The sequence below is a fragment of the Fundulus heteroclitus genome, chromosome 5 (genome assembly GCF_011125445.2).
Source record: "Fundulus heteroclitus isolate FHET01 chromosome 5, MU-UCD_Fhet_4.1, whole genome shotgun sequence".
NCBI classification, from domain to species: domain Eukaryota; kingdom Metazoa; phylum Chordata; class Actinopteri; order Cyprinodontiformes; family Fundulidae; genus Fundulus; species Fundulus heteroclitus.
In genome coordinates, this window is record NC_046365.1 from 13661422 (window position 1) to 13678964 (window position 17543).

Here is a 17543-nt window from a genome sequence, read left to right on the forward strand (position 1 = left end):
TCTGGTGGCTGGCTGGCTGGCTCGCCGCGGCTCTAGGCGTCTCGCGCATCTCCCTCGCCGTCCCCATGACAACTGGCTGTCACAAAGACGTCAATAAAGGGCCACCGAGCACCTGAGATCAGGTCCCACCCATGCCCGGCTCTTCAAGGAATCCAGGTAGGCAGACAGACACACACACACACACACACACACACACACGCGCGTGGGGAGACACGCCGTTGCACAATGTTGATTGAGAGATGAACGCTGGTCTCTCCGGGAGTGTTGAAACAGAGCTGCATGATCAAACAAGCACTTTCAGGGAAATAAAAAGCGAAAAAAGCCAGCAACAAAGAGGCAGCATGCGAGGAGGGACAACGAGAAGCTGTGTAGCTGTGTCACTGTTTTACTTTCAGTTCAATGGCCGTCTCTTTTTGAAAGTGGGAACTTGTTGACGTTGGATGTATAGCCCCCCCCCCCCCTGCAGGTCACCTAGTAAAACACAAGAGATGGGATTGGATGTGTCTGAGAGGGGCTGTTATTACACAAAGTTGTCATTATGGAGGGATCCACTTTGCTGACGTCAAAAAAAAAAAAAAAAAAAAACGACAAAAGAAACAAGAAAGACCATAGCCTAAAGACAGCGTGTCATCATGACCTCATGCGTTCATGAAGTGATCAGCGGTAATAGGCAGGTGGTGTGATGAGAGCAATCATGTGGTGTGAGGTCTGGGATGAGGTGTGAAGGAAACCCCTTTGGAGGAATGCTGCTCTGGCTGTTAGGACACACACACACACACACACACACACACACACACACACACACACACACACACACACACACACACACACACACACACACACAGACACACACACACACACACACACACGCACACGCACGCATTCAGACAGGTTGAACAGGGGCACAGGAGGATAGCATTTCCCATCCGGAATGATAGGAGGGAGGAGGTGTGCCTGGGAGTTTGGGCAGTTCTGATTCTGGTTTGGTGAGTTTCAAGGGGGCAGGTTAGTGAGTGAGTGTGTGTGTGCGTGTGTACACCGTACACACACGGCAGCGGAAGGCAGGAGGGCGAACGGAAAAGGAATGATAGGACGATTTCTCTCGAAACGAAAGCAGAGGGACGGGAAGAAGGCGAAACAACCTGGACAGGTGTCTCTGACGGTGAAGATCCAGAAGCGCCGGGGTTGAATTCGACTCGAGCGCCGCGTCAGCTATGGTTTGCTGTAGGGGACGATAGAGCCTTGGTGTCTCACACGATCAAGAAGGTATTCACAGGGATGATTAGTGTGTGTGTGTGTGTGTGTGTGTGTGTGTGTGTGCTCTGAACTTTTTCATTTCTTTTGCCTCCCTTTGGTCTCCCCCCCCCCCCTCCCAGCTCTGTGGAATGTGGGGCTTATGTCAGTGAGAGTCAGGTACAGACTCACTAATTACCGCTGCCCTTCCTCCCTCCCTCCATCCATCCCTCCCTCCCTCTCTCTCACTGTTCTCTCCTTCTTCTCTGTCACCTCCTGCTCTCTCCTCCACTTTGAGACCTTGCACGCTTTTCTCTCCCCCCCCCTCCCTGTACTCCTGTCTCCCACTGTTACGTCTACACGTGTTGTCGTGACTGGAGCAGAGGAGAGGACAAACAGAGAGGATCTGAGTCAGGATCTGAAAAAAAAAAAAAAACACACCAAAAGGAGAAGAGAAACTCTGACCTGTCCCCCCCCCTCTCTGGTTGTGTTTGGCTGCAAGTGCCTGAGACCTGTTCTCATTGTGCCTTTTTTTTTTTTTTGTGGGGCCCTGTCACCGAAGACAGGAGTTTCCTTGTCAGCCCGGCCACGAGGCGAGAGACCAACCTGACGGACGACGCGGAGGAGGAGGTTGAGAGAGGGAGAACATGAGAAAGTGACAAGTTGGATGGCTGCTTTTTGACTTGCTGGACACAGAACCGACGGCGACACAGCGACTGCGAGTCCCATCATCATCATCATCCCACAGGTTGGCTGGAAACTCATCACATGAGTCTTCTCTGCTCCGTTTTTTCTCTCTGTTACGCTTCTCTTTTGCTCTCCTGATCCATTGACAGATAGGGCTATCTGTGGGGGGGGGGGGGGGGGAAATTGTGTGTTTTCTCACCTGCATGGCTCAGGCCATAAACACGCTTACGCACAGACGCGCACACGCAGTGGGTATCTGGAAGGACATTTTTTCAGCTGGTCAAGTGATCGCACTAACCCCAGCTGACTGCTGTAACCTTCACGACAAGGTTACGGGACGAGGTCTGGATGTTTATTTGTGTGTGTGTGTGTGTGTGTGTGTGTGTGTGTGTGTTAGACAAGACCGATGTCTTGTCTAGTCATTGTATGTGTGCGTGTGTGTGTGTTTGAAAAACTGGTTGAGCAGGGCGCCAGTCAGCCTTGGGTGTCCTGTTGTTGTACAAACGAGATTTAGCTAAGTGCGTATGTGTGTGCGTGTGTGTGTGTGTGTGTGTGTGTGTGTGTGTGTGTGCACTGAGTCTACAGTGTGCCTGTTTGGGATGGTTCATATCCAGCTGATATTTTCAAGAACAGATGTCTCATGTTTCTCCATATGATGATGTACGGTTTCATGGCCGCGCTCCTCCTCGGTCAAAATAACGTGTAAAATATCGAGATATGTTTTGTTCATGTAGTTTAAAAGCTGGTGCAGCTTTAAGTCTAAAATAAAAGAAAAAAAGAAAAACAACTACATATGTGAAAACAAAGCAAAATTAAGAAACTCAAAGGAATATGTAATACGTTTAGGTAAGAAAGTTTTGCAGTTTTGGCCCAGATTCAGTTCAAATCTTGTCTAGTTAATTCCAGTGGATCAATCATATATCCAGATTCAGATCCAGCTACACACACAGTCCAGTTCATGGTTGGGTCGGTGGCTCTGTTCAGGACAGAGACAAAGCTAAATGTACAAGTGCTGAGCCAGAAATACTTGCAGTGAAAAAAGAAAATCACACAGAGAGCTCAATGTTTGTAGCGGTAAATAGTTGAACACTGAGGCGTTTAGCCATGGGGTACTTTCTATGGGAAAAGAAATACAACAACAGGAATAGCGTTAACTGCAACGTTGGCTACATTGTTGACTTTGTCCAGGAAAGATACATCCTTAACGCAGAAGCACTGATTCTGGGAGCTTTTCTGTGGAAGAGATAAAGAAAAGCGGTCACATGGCAGCAAAAGCTACGGGCAGCAATATTTCTCTTAAAAGGGAGACTGGTTAAACACAGAATCACTGAGTCAGAAGTACCTTCTAGGCTACGTTAAACAGGTTTTTGCTCAGCTTTTGTTTCCTGTTTTTGATGCTGTTCTTTGCCGCACTTCTAGATAAACCATAGTCAGTAGTATACCCTTTAGGCTGTGGAAATACAAAGACGGTGCAAAAACGTTAATGGCAGTATCTAAATATGTTCAACCCTGTTGATTCTGATTTATGCGGTAATGTCAGAGAAAAGGGTTCATTTATCAACTTTAATTACAACCTAAAAAAAGTGAGGAGGGAGGAAACTATTAGAGATGTCAAATGTAATGGATGCAAAAGTCCTTTCCTTACATGAGTTTTCAGGGTAAGATTGGCTCACAATCCGAGCCTCAAACGAGATTAAAACTCAAGGCTGTAAATCAGGTCCAAGTCCTAAAGAGCTACTATTCAGCAACTTTTACGTAGATGCAGCCCTGCCTGGACTGGACTTGGGTGCCCCTGGTATAAACTATTGCTCAAATAGGGATATATTTGTTTTATGTTTAAGCCGCAGGTTGATTAAGTCCATAGACTGAGGCGTGGGTCGTTTCATCCAGAGTATTACCAACAAGGGGTGATACATGTTCCAGCTTAGATAACTGGAAGCAGTTTTGATCTGATCTTGTGAGTCACATCTGTCTTTTTTATTATTATTTTATTTTAAAAACTAAAGGATGTTTGGTTTTCATATCTCCTCAAGCATTTTCTCACGAGACCATTCGCCTGGCCAGCCTCCGGTATGACAAATTTCAAACGTCACAACCGTTTCGGCTTCGACGTTGATGTTTTTCAGTCTGTTTGGATTCCAGCTGCAGGTTTGGTAGAAGCCAGCTTCTCGTCCTCTAAAACCTCGTTTAGATGAGGCTGACGAGCACTTACTGGAAATGCTTTTGCCGGTTTCTGAAAGGTGTGAGCGTTGAATTGCTGGTCAGACCTGATGAGGTGGTGACGCGAGGTTTCTTTGCGCTACCTCATGCAAGGCCAAAACTAAAAATAGATGCAGGGAAAAAACGGTCAACGCGTGACGCTCCGCTCTCAAAAACGGGCCCGTCCTGTCCCCTGTGGCACCTCCTTAGTAAAGCTATGGCTAATTGTGAAAGGAGGTGAAAATTATGAGACGCCCTGGGTCCGTACTGGTCTCTCATCGATAACTGGATCTATATTTGTAGCTGTTCTCTGAGCAGGATGACTGGTTTGTCATGTCATTGCTGGTTTCAGGAAGACGACACTCCGGGGATTGAAACAGGCTCAAACAGGAAGAACAATACGAAATGTCTTTGGTCTTTTTAAGAAGCGGGATCCAAGAACATTGTTCGACAAACCTCAAACATACGGAAGAGAAACAGCTTAAGCGGCATGAATTAGACGCACAGACAGACATATAGTATACGACCTAGCCACATGATCGTCTCATGCCGATTGTGAGGAAGCACAGATTTAGTGCGCCGTGTGTGTATGTGTGGCCAAGCCATAAACCTAACCTAGAAACACAGAGGGAGAAAATCTAAGCTACAGCGTACAGAAACCCATGCAGCTCAGGGAGAGAGGGGAACCTGTTAGCACTATTGTGCTTTTTATGAAACACCTGTAACCAGATCTCTCTCTCTCTCTCTACCTCTCTCTCGCTCTCTCTCTCCCTCTCTCGCCCCTCTTTTCTCTCCGTTTCTTTCTGTTTGTCACAAACACACACATACCTGGAGAGCACAATGGGCACATTCTTCCCCTCCGTACACCCACCAGCCCACCTTCCCCTTTAGCTCCCATCCTGACCGGGCCCAAATACAGAGTGGCGGTGCAAACAAAAAAAAAAAAAAAAAAAAGGAAGTAAAACGGGTCAAAATTACTGTTGCGTGGAGTATTACGAAAAGGAACAAAATTTATAACGTGCTCACTTGCTACAGGAAATACAGCAGACTATGAGGAATTGTAAGCCACTCTCGGATATTTGTTACATGATAAAATGGTTATTAGGGAGATGGAAAAAATTTACATCGGTTTGGCATATATCTATATTTATATCTATATATCTATCTATCTATCTATATATATATATATATATATATATATATATATATATATATATATATATATATATATATATATATATATATATATATATATATGATTCACTTTGACAGCGTGTGTGTTGCTTGTCCTACGTTTTTAATGACAGGAAGCAATTATTTTGCTGTGCTCTCCTGGTATTGTAAAGTTCTTTATTTACAAGTGTGGCTTGATTTGGACACAAAACTGCTCGGCTGGACAAGGCAGACTGAAGGGGGGAAAAAGTGCCTTTGCTAAGTCGGGAAAGCATTAATCATAACAGCAACGATGAATAGCTGTCTCCCAGGTCATGCGCTCTGTTGACCAATCCGCACATCCTGCCACTTCCATCTGTTGATTAGGTGGTTTTGAAGAAAATCTCACATTTAACAGACTTTGTAAAAGTACCGACAGCACGTACCAGGAAACTTCATCAGTTTTGTTATTACGCCAAGCCTTCTACTGAAGTTTACGTTGAAAACAGAAGTCATGCATTACAGGTTTTCAGCACTTATCATGAAAAAACAGATCTCTGAATCATATTTTAATGAACATAGGCAGTCGGTTTCTGTCTGTGCGTTCAGGTCCTTGCTATGTCTCCGTTTTCACACACCTTTTTTTTAATTAGTTTTTAGCACCACAGCCAACTGGTTGTGGATCTTGCAGCAGTTACTAGGCTGAACTGCTCTGTTCAGATGAAACATTGTGTAACAGGATTTCTCCTGTTAGTGTGGCAGCACTGCTGAATGTGTAAACAGGTGACATCCACTCTCTGAGAAGGCTGGATCAACAATCCCGCTGCCCTGTTTTTCCTCAGTCCCCTTTCCGCTGTTCAACCTTCGACCCCTGCGTAACCCCTGCGCCCCCCCCCCCCGGTGCGGTGACACCGGTGAACCCTCCATCCTCTCCTCTCTTCCTACACCCCCTCCCTCCTTCCCTCCTTGCTCCTGCAGCCTGCTCGTACTCTAATGCTCTTATTATGCTTCATTTCACTGTAAGTTCCGTAAGCCACCTCCGCAGGAGAAAACGAGGGAAGATAAAGGCACAACAGAGCAGTGCATGTACCCATACATGCACTGCTCTGCTGCAGCTCTTGAAAATATTTCCTGGGAGGTCATCTCCTTCTTTAATTGACTCCAAAGCAACTCAGATGAAATCCATTTCCCCCCTTGGACAAAGACATTCACAAATTAACAACGTCTTGGATCTTTTTCATGACAGATTACATACACTCACCCGTGGCATTAGTGTCATGTTAATTTGAAGCTTTTAATGGTGCATACGAACCATTAATTTTCCAGGGGGCGTGGTTTACTACAAAATAATTAAATACAATTTTTTTTTTTTTTTAAGAACTGGCTGCAAAGGATTGAATTTGTGTTGATCGACAAAAGAGGTTTCATACACGCTCAAATATACAGATACACCTATATCAAAAATTTCCATGGAAAACTGCAGATACGCCATGCTTTCAACAAGCTTCTGGCATAATTCTGGATATTTGGCCACTCTTCTTATCAGAATTAGTAGAGGTCATTTAAGTTGATTAATTACTGACATGAACATGGTCAATGCATTTCCAACATGACGGAAGATGGAGCCATCAGTTATCTAAATGGTAAAAGGCGCTTTTCCAGCCATACTGACCACTCAAAGGGCTCACAGCGTAAATCTAGGTCTTGATTTGAGGAGAAGCTCAAAAATAGCACTCTGTCTATCGTATTCTGCCCACTTTTGGTCATGCACCAGTTCCACCAGCATCACCTAGCATGATGCTGCACCCCCCACCGTGCTTGACAGATGCTGCAGTGCTCTTAGACCTTGAATCGTTGGACTCCTCCTAATGTTGTTGTAATTGCTGCCAACTCGCACAGCCCTGGTCTTGTCTGACCATCAAACTTTTTACCAGAAGGCATTTTGTTTGTCCATGTGGGCAGCAGCAGTAGAGCTGAAGTTGTTCATTTTGGAGCTGGGGCTTTCTTTTTTTAGTCGGCACCCTCTCGTAGAGTGACAATGGTGCCTGAGCACCTTTGACTTCATGAAAGGCCTGGGTCTTGGAGGCTGATGGGTTATGCTTGGCCATCCTGACCGATCTTCTGTCGTTGAGGCTGACTGTTTGGGTCAGATGGGTAAAACACAGTGATCCCAAACACACAACTGGCTTGGTAATTTATAAACATTAAGCTATGGGAATAGTCCCATCCTCAAGAACGATGTATAAGATATATGCCTTCTACTTTGTTTAATATCTTTTGGAATATAAGAGACACCCATTTTGCTCAAATGCAAGTCACCCTTAATCTAAATCTACCAGGGGTATGAATACTTTTATAAACTTCTGACCAGAGCTGTGCACATATCCTCAGATTTCCCCTGGCTGTTCTCAAAGGTACTCCTCCATGCATACCTGTTGCTCCGCACAATGGGCCCGTTGTCTGGACACCGGGCCGTGGCAAGGTGTGTGAGGATTTGATTCTGGTGAGGAGAAGAAGTAAATATGGCCGCCCTGCAGTGGAATGCTCCAAACGCTGTATCTGACCCTTCACAAAACGGACACAAAGTAGTCACGCTGAGGCCACATGTGCACATGCAGACACGCTCGTCCCATGAAAGGACGCCGATCATTTTCTCTCCCATCAGTCTCTGACGTGTTACTCCTCTGGTCCGTTCCCACACTCCTGTTTTTTTGTTGGTTCAGTGGTGCCAGCGCTCAGGCAGGAGAACGGGTGTATTACGCGCAGCTTTGCTTTCTCGAGATGATTTGTTGTTTCGTTTTTTTTTTTTTTTCTCTCCATGTCCTAACGCACCTGCTTGTGAGGTTTGCGTGACACTGATTAGCAGCTCTGCCTTTGTGCGGCCCTGTCGGGGCGTTAGCCCGAGTTCATAGGCGCTGAATTCTAGCAGCTTTTCTTTCAGCTCCTATCGGCCTGCTATACTTTCCCTTTCTCACCTTACTGAATGTGGGTGTGAGAGGCTTTTAGGCGAGCGGTGCTGGGGAACATTTTGTCTTTCCAAGAAAGAAGGGAAGGAAAAGACTGTAGAGTTGCTAAAAGATTGAATGCTTGCACATTAAAACACACGGATGTAGTTGAAGACCAAATTCCAGGACAAAAGGAAAAAGGATTCATGCAAGATGGTATTTGTAACTTTGAAGAAAATACCTGTGTGTGACTCATCCAGTGTTGAAAGGTGTGTACATATTTTGCATCTAATGACTGTGCCACCTTCTTTCCATGCTTCGTAACTATAACTAATTGGCACACTCGGCACAAGTTCTTCGATTCATTCATTCATAGATGAACGGAAATGTGATCGGAGTAGAGAAGTAAGAGAATTATTCGAAAGCCCCTGTCAAAGCAAATTTATATGCATTCTGCTTTTTATTTAAATTGATGCTGTGTTTGTCAGGGATCTAGCTATAATTATTTTACCACCTTTTCCACTGACTTGACCAGCAAAATGTTCAAGAGGCATTGAAATAAATGACCCCGTGGACCTTTCATCGCAACACCGGCAGATTAAAGACTCTTGGTTAGACATTGATCACAGCTATAAAAAAACAAATTTACCACAAGAAGAAGCTGGATATTATTGACATTCATCCCCGGACCATTTCAAATTTAACCAGTGTAAGGATTTGATTTTTTTAAAAGCCCTTTGATTTAGTTCTTGTCTCAATTCTGTTTGTAATCTGTTGTCATTTGTGCACAGTTAAATATGCACAATAATGAACAGAACAGAATACTGTTTGGTATTCTGTTCATTATTACTCACCTACGTTTCATGCAGTTGATTATTCCCCAGTCGTATTTAACTTCCTGGTTTCTGTTTGTTCCCCACTGGATTGGTGCGTTAGCTCCACTGCCTTACACATCACTGCATCTCCATTGTTCTTTCATTACCCTCCCGTGTTTCCAAACTGTTCTCCTGATGCTTTCTTCCTGGCTCCTCTGTCTTCCCCGTACCTTGTAAGCATCTTTCTTTCCATTAATGATCTATTCAGACATCATGACTCTAGCCTGGCCTCCGTTGCACCTTGCGGGACACCTCATCAACACCCGGACATGACAGTGCTGATATATAGCTGTAGAACCAACGCTAACGTTGGCCTTGTTATCGTTGCTATTGGGTAGCCAGTTACAGTGCTTACAAGTCTTTGGATCTTGTCCATCATTTTGTTGCTGTTCCTTCTTTTTTATACCATGTACCTGAAATGTTGCCACACAGACTGTTTGAAAAAAGGTGACGCCTTCTTCTTTTGTAACCGAGTGTTATCAACACTTGGTTGATAACAACAGTCTCAACTATATGTAAGCAACATGGAGTCAAGTTTAAAGTACATATGGGGCTCACAGTAGTAGTTTAAAGTCAGTTTTCTGTATGAAGTAAACATTTGGTTATTACCTTTATTGATGCAATCATTTTAAAAACTTGCTGATGTAGTAAAGTCATGAAAAAAGATTTAAACCCCTCATAGCTCAATGTATTTAAATGAGTGTGATAGCTAATGTTCTATGAACCGTGTAAAAAATGGTTATCAGCAGAAAGCAGACAGAGTGAATGATTTAGGCGAGTTTCTAAAACTGTCCGATGCAGGAGTTATGTTGTTCCAGGCTACCGCGCTCTAACTCCTTTCAGAGACATCCGTCTTCTCTTCTTTTCTGCTTTTCGCCACTATCATTTTTCACTAAATCACACGATTGTGACAAGCTTGTTGTCTGGATGTAACCCAAGCTAGCCAAGCGAGTGATTTACAGATATTCCAGACGGTGTTCTTCAAAAGATGCTGCCCAGCGCCACAAGTTTTTACATTCTAGATTAGGCTTCCAGCTACACTTCTTTACTACTATTGTAAGATAATTACAGTGCACTCTCAGAGAGCTTATTTTTCATTCACATGAATCCACAAACAAGCTGCATTGTCAGCCTGATCGGTGACTTGTGATTGCCTCTAGCAGTCGGAGTGACTTGGGGTGGGGGGGTTACATCCTGGACAGGTCACCAGTTCAGCACAAGCCAACAAAGTGACACTTAATACACACAGTTATGAACACACACACACACACAGATAACACACAGTGTGTGACTATTTTCTGTAAAATTCCTTTAGCCACCGTTAACAAAGCTGAATGAAATGTTGTCAAAACTGGCTTCAAGCAAAACCGAATTCATAATTGAAAACTAAATTATGAAACCACTAACTTTGATAATCTGTGTGTCACAAAATGATGGTTGAGTCAGAACGGCTGCAATTTTAACATCACTTCCGTCTGATCACGCTGCAATCTGCGTCTATAGTGCTATGCAAAAAAAACATTCACGTCCCTTCAACTTTCTCCCATTCTATCATAACGCAGCCTCAAACTTCACTGTATTTAACTGAGATATCGCGTGTTGGACCAACACCTACTTTGTGAACAAGTGACGTGCCTTTCAAAGAAACATAAAATTGTGAAAACATTGTGGCCACTGTTGTGTGCATGTATATTCAGCTCAGTTAGAGACTGAAAATGTACCCTTCCTTCTTTGCAACATAGCTAAAGCTCAGTCGAACTGACTGGACTCTCTGGGAACATTCGTTTTCAAGTTTCAGTGAATGGGCTAAGCTTATGTAGACTGTAGTCATACTGACATCTAAGGTTACTTCTCACATTCACACTCATAAAGAAACACACACTCATGCTTCCATCAACTTGGGGCTAAGTGCATTGCACAAGGGCAGAATGATATGGGGGGGAAGAAGTTGGAATTGAACCCAAACATCCCAATCACAAGATAACCACTGTTTCCACTGCGCCTCAATAACTTAACTTACCCCGTGGCAAAGTTTTTATTTGTATTAATAAAATGACTGGGCTTAATACACAAGCATACGGTATGTCACTATGGACCTATGCGGCGCCATAGGTTGGAATACTTTTAAAATGCACTGTAAGTGCGGATTTAGAAAAAAAGGGTTTTATTCTTGCTTTTTTTTGTGTGTCCAAACAACGTAGAATTGAGTTTGGTGAGTCTATGTTTCATTTTGGCCCTGAGGTGAACCCCTCGTTTTGCCACAAAGACAACGTGTCCTCTAGACGCAGAGAAGAATTCGCCTATAATGAAAATGCGGCAATTCACATCTCAACCAATGAAAACAAGTGCTTAATTTATTCCAGCAAGTTTCTAATCAGATCCGCAGAAGTTTTTTTTGCACCACTTTAGTCTGATTTATCTTAGCTCCACGATGCCTCCACTCGTTACATGATAGCCGGGATCATTTCCCGGCACGGGGAGTTAGGACAGTCATCCGCGTTGACGTGAAGGTGGTTAGTGTTTATCTGGGAGAAAATAAGCAGCTGCAACGCGGTTTGCATGTCATCAGCATGACAGCTTTTCTTTTGTCCTCAAGTTTTTGAGCTGCTTCAGTGATTTTGCTCCTATCTCTGCGGCCCTGCCTTCCTCCTTCCTCGTCTCCTTGACCTTGGCAGTGACTGTAGCACAGAGACACACACACACACGCCGCGCCTCGTCCTCCGCTGGTTAGCGACGCGGCACATGACAGCGCGGACAAGGTCAGCTGACCAACTTCTAGGCAAAAGGGGAAACGTCTTTCACCGGAATGAAGGGAGAAAAACGATCGGGGCTCGCTGCGTTGTGCTTGTGTGTGCGTGTGGCAGGATGGCAGAAAGGTCTTGTTTTTTTTGTGCTGAGTCACCGCTGATCAGAGGAGGAACGCTGGGATTGTCCAACAGGAGTTACAGGCTTACTTTTTTTTTTCTTGCAGAAGCAGAACAGAGCTTAAGATTTTCCTGTCAGCTCTGTGTCTTTCTAAGAATGATCACCAAGATCGCTAAACCTTTCCTCGAAACAAATACGGCAGTCTGTAATAAAGCCTCCTCGTTTCCACACTATTTTTTATCTGGCTCATCTGAGGCATATTACACTGAAATAGTTACCTGCCGTTGTGAGTAAAAAAAGACCCAGGCCCTCTGATACTGACATTAATGACACCTCTGACTGTAGTGGAGCTTTGTTCTCTTGAAACAGACATTTTGTCCCGCTGTGGCCTTCCAGCCGGCCTCACGTGTCCTGCAGCACTAACACATGCACTTCAGGGCATTTCTGTACTGTTTGTTTCCAGTAAAGGGAGTACAGACTATTGAGTTTACTGACAATACTGCGCAGTCACCCTCCACCTGTGACATTGTTTCAGTTACCGCCGCTTTACTTGGGGTCTAAATTTGGTTAGCCAATGATGATGTGGCATTTGACTAATGCTGGGGAGGATGGCCTTAAAGTGTACAGTTAATGTGTCAGGATGTCCACTCAAGGCCGAGAAATCTAGATTTGTAGAGATATAGATTCATTTTAATGCAATTATAAGTGTGTAAAGGCTCCTATTCCTATTTTGTAATTCCCCATTTCCACAAAGGCATAAATTTCAAGATTTCTGTTCTCACATTTATATTATTTGAGGACAAAGCTTTGAAAATGTAATAGTTGCAATATCTGTTTGTTCCACAAATCATAAACAAGGCAAGGCTAAAGATATCTTCCAACTCAGGAGTGTGGTAAAAAGGTATTTCACCACTTTTTCAACATCTACACTATCTTAGATTAGCAAGTTATCAAATCTAAAGCACATAAAAATCAGGAATGAATTATCCTGCGCTAAATAAAGACTCTTGTAAAATGTACAACTTGTAACTTGCACAACTTGTAAAATGTAATCTTTATCCTCCTTGAAAAAGTTAAAACCTATTGGTCTCAACGCATTCCCTAGACTTTATACACTCTTTAGACTTTATAACTCCGATATAACCCTGATATAACGTTGTTTTGAGGCCACAAAATGCTGTAAAGTGTCCCTTTTTATTTTTAAAGGGACACTTTAAAAAAAATCTAAATATTGATGTGCAACGTGTTTACTTAGGGACAATCAATGACAACAAAACATTATTTAAACACTAAATCAATGAAAAAAATCTGTGCTTTTTTTTTTAAAGAATTCAGAGAAAGGGAAAAATTCTAAAGTCTTGAAACCAAAACACATTTCCTATTTTCATACTTTCAGTACTTGTCCAGACTTGTATCATAACTAAAGGAAACTCCATATTTTTCAGACCTCGTATGACCTCTGATGTGTGTGAAAAACAATCTGAAACATAAACAATTCAATCATTTAACCATTCTCTGTGGCCGCTGGTCAGTCCTCCCCTTCACCATTTCACACTTTTGAACGCTTAATTTGGTTCCAGATGTTTTTGGTTACGAATATGAGCCACTTGCTGAGAGAAGTGTCGCACTGACCATCGATGGTGGTTTTTGATATGTGTCAAAGGTGCAGTTTGTCAGAGTGACATTAGCAAGCGGGGGGCCGAAGCACCAGATAATAAGATGTCTAAGCATTCTGTTGCCTGAACCTTCTGCTTTTTTGAACAGGGAGAGTTTTGTAATTTGACTGTACCATCCATCCATTGGCCACAACAACTCCAATTTGACTGTACCACATTATTATATTTTATTATGCTTTTTGATTGGCAGAAGAAGGGTTAGCCAAGGGCACCATTCATGCATGCCCCCACTGCTGATCATGCTTCAGCTCATACGTTTTTGTGGAGACATGTTGTATCCCCTCTGGCAATCAGATAAAAAGTAATTTTCTATAATCACGTGACTGTCATTGGTACGGAAATGTGGCTATGTGGCTGTGTCAGAGGTTAGCTGCCAGAGGGGGGGTTAGGGTCAACCGGCCCAAATACAGCTCAGCAGAAAGGGATACATTCACTCATATTTAAGAGGTTTCTTTGTCTCCATTGTTCATCAGATTACTCAGCTACTAAGAGAAACACACACAAGTGCAATGGTTAGGTAGGAGGAAATTAAATGGTTTGGTTATGGGTACAAAGGAGTAGTGATCTGAACCAAAGTTCTGTATAATGCCAATATTTAGCTTTTCATTACATTTGTGTTTTACCAATTTACAGCAAAAGTCATAAAAGGGAACTTTAAAAGTTCCTACTGGAGTACCTTCTTCTTTTTTGTTCTTATTGCACACTCTTATTTATTTTTTTACTTAGTTTAATATACATTTAAACTGAGTACCTGTAATAAGAAACTGGGACTGATAGAGTGTTCTGATTCTGGACCATGTCTAACCACAGGAAGTGTATTTCAGTCCAGTTTCAAATGTACACAGAAATTGTGCTGCCATTGAAAAATGTTTTCCTCTTACTGTAAACTGTGAAGAGTTTTGATGCTAAACAACAGGCTGTCACCTGTCACAGTCTCCGCTCTGTTTGTGTACAGTTTTCATGGTTCAAAGGAGACCTGCAGGCCAGTTCCTCCATGTCTCTGTTAACACTGAGCTCATGGCTTTATATCTGCACACCTGCATTTTACTAATTTCTACCACTTTACAGTGGATGCACCCTTTGTGAAATGTAGCTTTTGGATTGATTCAAGTTTTAGACTTTTACCACATGTCTTCCTTTCCTGATTTTCCTATTCTTTGAAAATGAGGTCTTTTCCTCACACCGCTGTCAAAAATTGTCATCTTAGTAAATACCTAGAACGGGGATGGCAAAGTTTGGTCCTTGAGAGCTAATATTCAGCAACTTTTGGATGCATATCTGCTCCAACACACCTGAATCAAATGGCTGACTTCTCTCATCAGCATGCCGTTCAGTTGTGCAGAGGCCTGGTAGGCAGCCATTTATCTGAGTCGAGTTGCAAGATAGAAGCTCTTGAGGACTGGACTTGGGCAACCCTGATCTAAAACCATATGATCCGGACTGGTTTTGATGGTAAACAGACATCCAATGTATTTATTCATAAAATCAAAACTGCCCCAGGCTGAAATATCACTATCAAAGTTTGTAACAAAGCCGCAGTTTACCTTATGGTAACAGGTTTTACAATAGGAGTTAGAAAAATGGCACATAGTATTTTTTTGGTATGCTAGTTACTGTTAAAGTCTAAAACACTGTAAGTAGCGACTGAAAAATGATAAAGCTTTATACAATTTGCAAAAATGCATAAATCGAAGAGATGAACAATTATGGGGGATGCAGCAGAAGTTATCTTAGATGAGCTATGCTGGAAGTCAGGAGGGAAAACAAGGAAAACTAGAAAGCGGGAAACAAGAACAGATGAACTTGATTTCCGCTGGAAAAGATTACATTCATTCTAGTATTTAAGAGGCTTTTTAAAAACCTGGAGGTGATGTTGGAGAAATGTAAAGTCCAAACTGCAGCAGGTCGGATCAGAAGAGGCTCTAGAGGGAGGTCATCCATATGATGAAAGCGCTGAAAGAAACGCAATAAAAACCACGCTGATAGCATAGCAGCGCGTATCCCACCTTTCAACCTTTCAAATAATTACTGCTGAGACAGGCCACGGTCAGAGCTTTGGAATAAAAAAAAAAAAAAGACACAGTCCATCCAACGTCGGAAAGCTGAAATTGAAATATGAAAAACAAAATATATGCAGTGGTGACTGTAGGTAGCAGTGCTGCTAACATTTTAAACACAACAAAACTTGTTGATTATTATGATCATGGCCAGAAACAAATGTTGCTTGTTTCTTTTCAGCAATCACAGTTTTTTTAATGGATAATGTAGATGTTGTCGCACAAAAGAATGAATGTGGCCGCATGTAGAAAAAAACGGTGAAATGGTTGTTTTGGTTTCCAGCTCATGCCTAATTTGAAACTGATAATGTTACCACATGTCTTCCTTTCCTGATTTTCTTATATTCTTAAATTATATCATTTCTGCCACCCTTAACTGCTGAGGTCTGCTTTTTCATATGTATATTTCAATTTAGCTTTAACCTTATTTAAATAAAATAATTGGTGGGAGTGGCTGCCTAGTGGCTAGGGAGCTGGACATTTGTGTCTTGGAGAGGTCCCAAAGGTTGGCAGTTTGAAACTCAGTGTGTCACTCTGGGTCCCTGAGCAAGACCCATGACCACAGATTGCTCCCCGACCGCCGCTCAGTGATGGCAGCACACTGCTCCCTAAGGGGTGGGTTAAACCTTAAGGCAAATTTCCCCTCTGTGGGACTATAAAGTGAAATGTTTACTGTAATAAAATGGTGGCATGATGCTGGTGTGTGGTTTTGTACACTAGAGGCTAGATGAAACCTGTTAAAGGACCAGAATATTTATATGGTAACAACCTACAGTTAAGTCAGCGTGTACAGACTTTTTAGAGAAGCTGTAAACTGCAACATTGCTTCTTCTTAATCTCTACTAGGATATATTCAGAATTTAGCATTTTAATAATCCTCACTTTTAAAAGGCTTTTGTTGAAATTTTAAATTTTAATAAAACAAACAAACAATAAAAACAGATGGGTGAATGGGGACTGGTGCCTATATTCAGGTGGGAACTTGTTCCTGTCCCCAGTGGTCATTGCGTGAGAGGCGGGGTACACCTTGGACAAGCTGCCAGTCCATTACAGGACAACACAGAGACACACAGGACAAACAGACATGGACACACACACACACACTCATACACGTGTGCGTTTCACGTTTTAGTACTACGGGAGGAAGCCGAAGTGCCCAGAGAGAACCCACACATGCAGGGCGGAGAACACGCCTACTCCAGACAAAAAGGCCCCAGGCCAGGATTCAAACCGAGCAAATTCTGCAAGGCAGAAGTCTTCAGAACTGGGTCACCTTGAAGCTCAGTGCAGATATGATAGAAAGACACAGGAACATATTTGCATGGATTTGGTATCAATCTATTAAGATTAGTTTGACTTGACATAGAATCACTAATTATTCTTTGATAATTCAGATATCATGAGCTCTGAGCAAAAAAAAAAAAAAAAAACTCTACTGATTCCTCCAGTTTTACAATGTGCTGATATAACGTCATCTCGGTGTTTGTATCCCTCGCCGCCAACCTTTAACATGGGTTTATGATTCTGCATGGCCTTCAGGCACCTCAGGCCATGCCATAAGAGATATTTCACCATTTAAAACTTTGAACGGACTATCTACAAGGTTTATGGAAGTGTGCAGCAACAAAAAAAAGTGTCAATCACTGATTGCTTGTCCTTCATTAACAGAGTTGTTGGTTAATGTGTTACCAAAGATCAGCAAACTCACACACTTACATCGGTAGAGTGGCACCCCATCTGATAGCTCTTCAGACTCCCGTTCTCCTCAGGGCTTTTTGAGGTTATGTACACTTCCACACATTGTCAGTCCTTCCTATTCTCTCTGACACTCACTGTGTTTCTGGTCTGTATAAC

At 42.8% G+C, this 17543-nt stretch overlaps 1 protein-coding gene across 8 annotated transcripts in view; it reads left to right on the plus strand.

Annotated features, from left to right (window-relative positions):
* The window catches only part of rbm47 (RNA binding motif protein 47), a 46733-nt gene continuing 29190 nt past the window's right edge, over positions 1–17543 (plus strand). For 4 of the 8 annotated variants that reach the window (XR_004931036.1, XM_012865476.3, XM_021318006.2 and 1 more), the window contains exons 1-2: positions 1021–1266; positions 1796–1981. The gene's annotated coding sequence lies outside the window, so the exon portion shown is untranslated. Of the gene's footprint in view, positions 157–1019; positions 1267–1795; positions 1982–17543 lie in introns of those variants that run through there. The other 4 variants (XM_012865477.3, XM_036136971.1, XM_036136973.1 and 1 more) reach the window with 4 other exon arrangements.